The following is a 9,309-nucleotide window of genomic DNA, read 5'->3' on the forward strand; positions in this document are numbered from 1 at the left end:
ATAAATCTGCCAAAGGCAGGAGATGATTCTTAGTCATGTAAGCCTGTGCTCAGACTTCAGCCGGCTCAGCGGCCAGGTCCATTGGAGCCACTGGACAACAGCATAAAGGAGAGTCTCAGGCAACCTAACATGCCTGCCCTGAGGTCCACACAACTGGGTTTGGGTTTCTAAAACCAGCTCAGAGGGAGTGTCCAGATTTTCTCCAGAGAGGAGAGTATGTAATTTTAATTAAGATTATTGTTTCTTCCTTTTTAATTAATGTTTATAACATTGTTTTAAAAGTCAGTGTTGCAAGGTTTGTGTTTGTCACCACACCCCTTCCCACCTCCCATTCCCTTCCCCTTGAGTTACTTACTTTCAAGTCTCTTAACTGTTTTATTTTTTATTCTATACCTCCACATTTTTAACTAACATGATTACCATATTATTTCTTTTTTTTTCCATTTTAGCACACTTACACCACCACCCACCACATGCTCTCAGCCTCTTCCATCCTACCCACCATCTTCATAATTTACTTATATCATAATCTTTGGCCAAACCAATGTTTAGGGTTGGCATTATCATGACTCCATAAATGTCACAACTCAGCCACTTATGACACTAAGATTACTTTTTCTTTTCTTGTGCAACATTTTGTTTTTCCTGTAGTTAACTATTGCCTCAATTTTTTTATATACTACAGACCAGTAATTCCCCAACTTTATCTGACAAACCTGAAAAACTCCTCTCAGCAAAATCACACACACCAGGTAATCATTCACATTTTGTTTTGTTTTGTTGTTGTTTGTTTTTCCAGTGGAGACATGCTTTCTGGAGCTCTCTGTCTTCCCGTTTGTACCTGGACGGTTGACCTCTTGGCTTGTGGCACAGCTCTCCTCCTGAGAGTTCCCTTCAACTTCAGTGAGAATCTCTTTGTATTTTTCTGTGCTACATACAGTGTGTCCTGTGTCCCATGTCTTTCTCTTTCTGGGTTTACTTTCTTGCTCAAGTGAAGCACATCCTCCAGTAGCTTCCTGAGAAAGAATGCATGTGAGGTACAATTTTTAAATCTTAAAAATCTTACATATTTTTAAACATCTTTATTCCACCCTTTGATTGACAGTTTGTATAGATAAAGAATTCCAGATAAAACTTTTTTTTTTAGAATTTTGAAGGCATTGCTTCATTATTTTCTGCTTTCTAATATTATTATTGAGAAATTCTGATACTTTGAATTTATCCCATTGTTTTTCCTCTATAAATATTAAGGATTTTTTAAATCCCCAGTGTTTTGAAATTTCAAGATGATGTACCTTGTTTCATGTTTTGTTGGGAAACTTGGTTCGCTCTTTCAATCAGGAAAGTTATGTCGTGCAGTTCCAGCAAATTTTTTTGTATTGTTTCTTTGGTAACTTTTTCTTCTTTCTGCTCTTCCTTGAGTCACCAAGTCCAGAGCCTGTCTGGTTTAATTTCTCTGCAGTGTATGCATCCTAAGTTCTCTTCAATGGAGGTGGGACAGTTGTCTGTCTCTGTGGGATGGGGGAGGAAACCTTAGGGTCTAAGTGTTTCTTATGACATACGCTCTGTGTTTCAGTTCTACAGTGTTCAGCTAGCCCCTCACTCCAACCTTGGTGCCTCCAATTCTTCAGCCATTCTGGAGTTTTGCACGTCAGTTGCATGTGTAGGTTGGTGATCATTTTGGCAGGTAGTCTTGCTTCACTTTTCACTGGTCTGCAGTGCCAGTGCATCACTTACAGATTACATTTGGCTGCATGTAGCAGAACCCCATTCAATGGCTCAACCGAACAGCATTTTAATGTTCTTACCCAAACATCCAGGGCTAGGACAGCAGCCTGTGATGTTATCACGTCCCAGTTTCCTTCTGTGTTTCTGCTCTGCCATCCTCATCACGTGGCTTTCATCCTCATGGTCACAAAATAGCCACTCCACTCCAGCCTCAGGTCCACATTCCAAGAGACAGAAGGAGGGAAAAAAAAGAAAAGATGGTGGAGAAGGAGTGGCTCCGATGTAGGAATGCTATTTTCCCAGGATCTCCAGCAGACTTCCACTTACACAGGACCACATGGATCCCCTTAGGGACAGGGACTCTGGGAAACAAGGCAATTGGGAGCATGATGGCCCCAGCCAAAACTGGGGTTCTGTCAGCAAAAAGAAGGGAGAAAAGATACTGGGGAGGCCACTGGCATTGTCTGTGCATCGAAATTTTCATGGACATCTCTGCCTGCTGTTTTTTCCTCTTCTACTCCCTTTGTTCTTGTGAGTTGACTTCTTACTGTTGCCGTGCTGGTGTTCTGGAGGATTTTTTAAAGGATCTGATAAAGGTATATCTTCAATCTACCATGTTTAATCTGAAGTCCCTTGAAGAGCTCCCAGAAAAGATCAAGGGCCATTGAGCTAACTTTTTTCCTTATAAATGGGGGTACTTTATATTTTGCGTTGAGGAGAAAGAGAAATCTTTCTCAGTTGCTTTGGGGTTTATTCTTCTTCTCTGTACATTGCAAGGAAGAGAGCCACCTGCAGAGGTGAGTGTGAGTTCTCAACCCAGCTGTGCTGCTACTGAGCAACGTCAGGCAGGTCACATAACCTCTCTGGTGATGACTTTCTTCTTGATCTTTAAAATGAAGAGATTGGGTCAGAAGAGCATTTCCCATCAAATACTCCAGCAGGGAAAAAAAAAAAAAAGGTATTGCCAAAAAAGATGAATGGATACTGAGGAATCCCAGAGGCCCACATAAAGATGCTTGGTCATTAGAGGAATGCAAATTAAACCACAATGAGACACTACTACAGTCCACTAGAATGGGTATAATAACAATAACAACAACAATAATACACAATACCAAGTGCTGGTGAGGTTGCAGAGCAAATGAACTTTGCATAAATCACTGATAAGAAGGCGTAATAGTATAGCCACTTTGGAAAACAGGTTGGCAATTTCTTATGAAGTTAAACATAGACTCACCAAAGGACCCAGCAATTCTAATTTTAGATCCCCAAGAAATAAAAACTAATGTTTACACCAAAACTCGTATACAAATGTTTATGGCAGCTTTATTCACAATCACCCCAAACTGGAGACCACCCAAAGGTCCATCAGCGGGTAGACAGATAAACAAATTAGGGTAACACCAACAATGGATATTATTCAGCAGTGACAAGGAAGAATCTACAGACATATACATGCAACAACATGGATACAGTGAGAATGTATTATGCTGCATGAAAGAGCCACACATAGCAGCCCCATCCTGGAAGATTCCACTGAGATGACATTCTGGAAATTCATTCAGCAGAGACTGGAACCAATCACTGGTTGCCAGGGGCTGGGGCAGAAGCAGGAGATTGACTGTAAAGGGGTAGGGGGCACTTTGGGGTGGTAGATATGTTCTATTCTGGATTGCAGTGGTGGTGACACAATGGTGTGATTAGGCAAAACTCGTAGAACTGAGTTTTACTCTATGCCAGCTGTATCCCAATAAACCTGACTTTTAAAAATAAGTTGAAGTCAAATACACCTGGAGAAATGCTGCACCCATACTCCTGTTTACTGAGTCCCTGAGCAGGTGAGCAGTCAAGGCCTTGAGCAGTCCTGCAGGGCATTTAACCGAGAGGATTCAGCCTCCAAACCTTTTTCCAAGTGACATGCTTGACAAACGTCAAGATAGATGATCTCAAACCCCTGGCACAGACAGTCTGTGATCTTCAGGAGGTTTGGGCCACGCCCTCTCTGGAGGCGGCTCCGGGCAGCGGTCACCCAGCTTGGCATTTATGTTTCTTTGCGGAAGGCGGTCTCCTCTACCACCTTCACGGGCTGACTCAGGTCTTCTCCAGCCCAGGAAACGAGGAAGGAGGTCAGGATACCTGTGGGTCCACACCCTCGGGGAAAGGGCAGCTCCCACTGGGGAGGGATGCTGAGCCCCTGCCTGGGTACATCGCCGCCCCATCCTCGGAGTCTGATGCCAGCCAGGGACCATGACCACCATCACGAAGGTGAACGCTGGTAAGCCACTTACTCGTGGGCTCAGACTGTGTCCATTTCACAAGACCCCTTGAAGGAGGTGTGCGTGGTCTCCGCGTGCAGCACGGGGCTGCAAAGCCAGGACTCAGCACGTTTCCTTTAGACCCTCACCCTTGCCGTCAGGCTTCTGAGGGGGTCAGAGCCCGGTACCAGACAGGCCAGGACCGTCCTTCCCAAGGTTTGGGCCACCCGCCATGTGGGATCAGAGCAGGGCAGGATCCAAACCCCCTGTCCACTTCCCAATTCAACAGCCTTCCAGGTGTTTCCCAAGCACAGTTAGGGAGGTGACTCAGCCCACGCAGGGGATGCTCACACAGACGCAAGCTGCAAAGGAAAGTGCCAGAGCGCCTGGGCACTTTTCCTTCTCTGGCCTCACTGGACTGCTGTCGGGGAGGCCCTGCCCCCACCGCCCCACGCGGAGGCTGCCCCCGGGCCTCCTGCAGGCCAGTCCAACTGCTAAAATTAGTCCCAACCTGCAGCCACAATCCAGCGTGACAGAATCAAGCCAGAATCACATTTTCCACACCAGGCATCAGCACAGGGTGACAATGGAGATCACTGTGACTTCCCCCATCTTCCCTGTGCAGCCTTCCATAGACAAAGGGAAGCTTTCCAAACTGGACGGCAGCCCCTGGAGCTCACACCATGGCTCCAAACGCTTTCCAAAGGCAGGTCGGGCAGGACCATGGTGGCAACTAAGACCTGAGAGAGGAGCTAACTTCATACTTTTTTTCAAATGCCGTGACATTTATATCCATGCTTTTCTTATTTCTGAGAAAACCAAACCAGTGACGATATGGATAAAATAAGTCTATAAGCTTGGTCTACAAAGGGATTCTTTCTTTTGCAAGACAAGTTCTTAGCAAGCAAACCTTTTGAGCTTTGAAAATACACTCAGTTTCTCAAAATCTTGATGGGCGTGCAACTATTTCATAAAGGAGAACAGATAACAGGTATGATACAAGCCCCTGATCAAGGTAGTATTTGCAAAGCTTATTTCCCCCACTTCTGGTGAATTAACTCCCTGTATTGTTTCCTAGGGCTGCCTTAATAAAGTACCACAAACTGGGGGCTTAAACGACAGAGATTTATTTTCTCAGGTCTAGAGACTAGAACTCCGAGATCAAGGTGTCAGCAGGGCCACGCTCCCTCTGAAGGCTCCAGGGGAGGGTCCTTCCTCGCCTCTTCCAGCTTCTGGTGTTTGCCAGCATCCTTGGCGTCCCTTGGCTGGTAGATGCATCACCCAGTCACACCGTAACCGAAAGCGGGGTCCAGCTGCTCGCCGCTTAAAAGCCAATAAAGAAGCAAGTGGTGGAAAGGAAAGTTTGCTTTATTTTGGATGCCGGCAACTGGTTGGGGGGGTGAGAGGGTGGACTCATGTCCAAAGGCCGACTCCATCCCGACCCCGCCACCAGCTGAAAATCAGGGGGCAAGAGTTTTATAGACGGAGGGAGGGGGCTGCATGAACAAACAGCACAGCCAGCTCTGACCGTCATCTTGAAACTGGTCATCGGTGGTCTGACCAGCGTCATCCTGATTGTTTTGGGTACAGTGAGTCTTCAGTTCCAGGGTCGGTTTGTTCCCATTTCCTCGAGGCCAGTTCTCGGAATTGCGGCAGCTGACGTCATGGCTACAGCCTGGTCATCACGTAGTTAACTTCTCCCAGCCTGTGGAGGTTTCAGTATAAGACAGCTCCCAGGACATGGCTCAGAATATCATCTATAGCCCTTGAGAAGGAGCTAAAAGTCCTTGACTTTGCTTAGTGACTAAACTTTTATGGTTTTGTCCTGTTTGACTGCTTTTCTTTGCTTCTGCATTTTCTCACTTCTCTAATTAACCTTACTCTTTGGCTAAAGTTTTTCCGCAGGCAAAAGGCAGGCAGAGAACATGGGGGGAGGGCGGGGGGAGTGGGGGTAGGACCATAGGGTCCCACTGCATTTCATCACGGCTGCCTTCTCCCCATGTCTTCACACCGTCTCCCTCCATTCGTGTCTGTCTCTGTCTAAATTTCCCCTTTTTATAAGGATACCAGTCATATCGGGTTAGGGCCTCACACTGATGCCTCGTTTTCATTTGATCACCTCTGTAAAGACCCTGTATCCCGATGAGATCACATTCTAAGATACAGGGGTTAAGAACCCCAGCACATCTTTTGGGGGTCACATAATTGAACCCCTAGCACTGCCTGTTTCGTCCTGGAGGAGCAGGGGGGAGGAGGAGGAGGGAGATGCGGGAAGATGCAGTGGGTGGGAGGGGTAGGAGGGAAAGCCCAGCCCGCTCCAGGAACGCCAGCTTCGTGCTGGGCCGACAACAAAGGCAGTAAAATGCAAAGCCAGGGCACAAAACCCTGACGGTGCCGAAGCTGAAGTGGTGAGAGTGATGTACCTGTGGGGGCACCGACGGCTTTTTGCGACTTGTCTAGAAAGCGATTGGGGTCTAACCTCGGTCCAGTCTGGGTCAAGTTCCTGGTGGGGCAGCAGGTCATGGACCCAGGAAGAGCATCTGGCTCCCCGGGCACAGTTCTGGGGAGACCCCTGCAGGTGGAAAGCCGGTGACCTTCCCAGGGGGCAAGCAGCATTCGTTCAAGGTTAAAGGTGGCAAGTGCCTGACTCTGACGGCTGAGCATGCCATGTTTACCGCCTGTGATGAAGCGGGTCCTTTCAGCAGCACCGCCCACGTTTTACAATCCAGGAGGCTGCCGGCCAGGTCTCGGGCTTCAGAGCCATGGGCCTCTCTGAGGTTAGGAAGCCTCAACCCTAAAAACTGGTACCAGGGAAAACACGCACAAGCAAGGCCGAAGGGGCCCGTCCGTCCTCCCTGTGCTCGTGTGACTCAGGAAGCATGATTATGCATTGAGTGCCTTTGTTCAGGAGCAGCCTTGAGATGGCAGGGGTCTCAGCCTGCTGGACACTCGTTAGAAATGGTGACATCTGAGCGTCAACACGACACCATCAGTTCCCGAAACTGGGCTCAGAGGGGTCACAGCTGATCCAGCCTCACGGACAATCTTGCCTCTTCCAGGCTCCTGACCCGTGTCCTGTGTCCTCCTGGAAGGCTGGCCGTGAGCAGCTGTCCACACCTGGTTCCCCCATGCAGGGCCTGGGAGGGGACCCGTGTGCAGGCGCTGTTAGGAGGGGACCCCAGGGAGCGCCAACGATGGGGTGAGGGAGGGTGAAACAGGCGGAGGAAAAACGATTCAAGACACAAGTGGAGTGGGTCAAAGTGGGCGCGGGCCTCAGAGTTGTCAGGCAGCAGCCTTACCCGTCCATCCCCGGCTCCCACAGTCGAGGGGTCACTCCTGCAACTCCAGGGGGGACCTGCGCACCAGGTGGGCTCCTTGAGGAGAAGCCGGGGGCAGACAGTGAACAGGGAGCTGCAGCTGGGGCCCCCACGGACCTGCTCGCACAGCGGCAGCTGGGATCGGGGGATGGGGCGCAAGAGGCACTGGGCACACCGGGCACCCACGACGGCTCTTGCAGGCAGGGGTGGAGGTGGCAATGAGCTGGGTGGGCCTGGCCCGCCCCCTGCAGCGCAGTCCCAGCCTCCTGGGAACCGGGCCTCAGCCAGCAGGGGAGGCCACAGGGAGCAGGTGAAGGCAGGGAGGGGAGTGGGGTGGCCGCCTTGTCCCAGCTGACTCATCAAAGCAGGAGACACCCCTCCCTGAAGCCACGAAGGACCCGGGTCTGTGCCCCACTGTCACCAGCTGACCCCCAGCTGGCAGTGGGGGGCTTCCTGCCTGGTCCTCCCAAATGAGTGCCCACTGGATATGTGGTGACCGAAAATGCCCGTTTATTTCGCACCTGCTACGTGCCCAGGGCTCCTCCCACGGTATTTCACTGATGGTCCCGCATCCCTGCAGGGCGGGCGAGTGGGGGCCCCAGCTTCAGAGGAGGACACTCGGTTCAGAAGGGGTGGCATCTCAGCAAAACCCACACAGTGGGTACGAGGCAGGGCCGGTTCAGAACGCAGGGCTGTCCCGGGCTGTCCCTTCCCTCCACGCTCCCGGCCCAGCGCCGACTTGGTTTTATGTGCCTTGTCGACACCCTGCCAGGACACAGGCAGAGGGAGCACACCGTGAGAAAGCTTGTGAGGGCCCTGCCATGGTGTGTGTGTGTGTGTGTGTGTGTGTGTGCGCGCGTGTGTGTGTGCACGCACGCATGTAGTGGGGCGAGGGAAAACCGCATATTCTCAGAACCACCTGCTGTGCTTTGGTTCTCATTCAAACCTCCACAGGCACGAAGATCTCACAGACAGCCATGTCGGCCTCCCCAGCCATCAGACACTGCAGCATGTGCGGGTGTGACCATGACCCAAAGTTCAAGTTCTTGTCCGTGAATAAGAATGTTCACGGCGCGGCCCGAGCCTCAGGTCCCTGGTGTGTCTGATGCCTCCCAACACCTGGGTATGTGGGGCAGCTTCTCCCCAGACCTTAGCAAACTGGTGGCAGCCTCGGGTTAGGAAAACAGGAGGGAGCCCAGCCATAAAGCCACTGAAATCCTCCCCAAGTGTGGGTCTTGAAGCTTCTCTGCGGCCCTCTGCCCCGCAGAGTTTCAGTGGGAAATCACGGTTCCTAAGTGCACAATTCTGGAATAGTCAAGTACACTATAGAACTCTGTACTCTGGGGTATTACAACTTCTGAAAGTTACACACTCAGAGAAAGCGTGGGGAGCAGCGCACAGGACCCTGGCCTTCTGCCGCGCGGGCTCACGCTGCATCTGTCCCGGAGCCACCGGCCTCTCACCTCGGGGCTGAGTCCCACATGCCGCACCTCCCAGGCTGCCTGATCAGCTGTCTGGGCTCAGACAAGGAGAGACACTGGCTGTAGCTGGAGGGCGGAGGAAGGGAGAAGCATTCGCTCTAAAGCACACTCCATGGGCTCAGCTCCAGCCCCGCCCAACAGGCCTCTGGTCTAGCTTTTCCCTGGCAACACCCCTCCCTTCTCTCCAGCCAGGGGAGGGAAGGGGTGGGGGATGGTGCTCCCTGAGATGCTGGTCTCTGGGCTGTCTCTCCATCTAGGCTTGCCAGATTTAGGGGAGAAAAACAAAAGCAGGATGCCCGGTCAAACTTGAACTTGAATGTCAGATAAACAAATATTGCATAGGATATACTTGTACCCCCAAATTATTTGTTGTCTATCTAGAATTCACATTTAACTGGGTGTTCTGAGCCTGACCACCCGCCCCCATGGGCTGTCAGCTCTTCTATCCTCATGCAATCAATTCTCCACCTTAAACATACCATGTTTTAAACATTTAGAGAGGTTTCTGCATACCTAGTGGGATGCTGA

The sequence above is a fragment of the Balaenoptera ricei genome, chromosome 4 (genome assembly GCF_028023285.1).
Source record: "Balaenoptera ricei isolate mBalRic1 chromosome 4, mBalRic1.hap2, whole genome shotgun sequence".
Classification (NCBI taxonomy): Eukaryota; Metazoa; Chordata; class Mammalia; order Artiodactyla; family Balaenopteridae; genus Balaenoptera; species Balaenoptera ricei.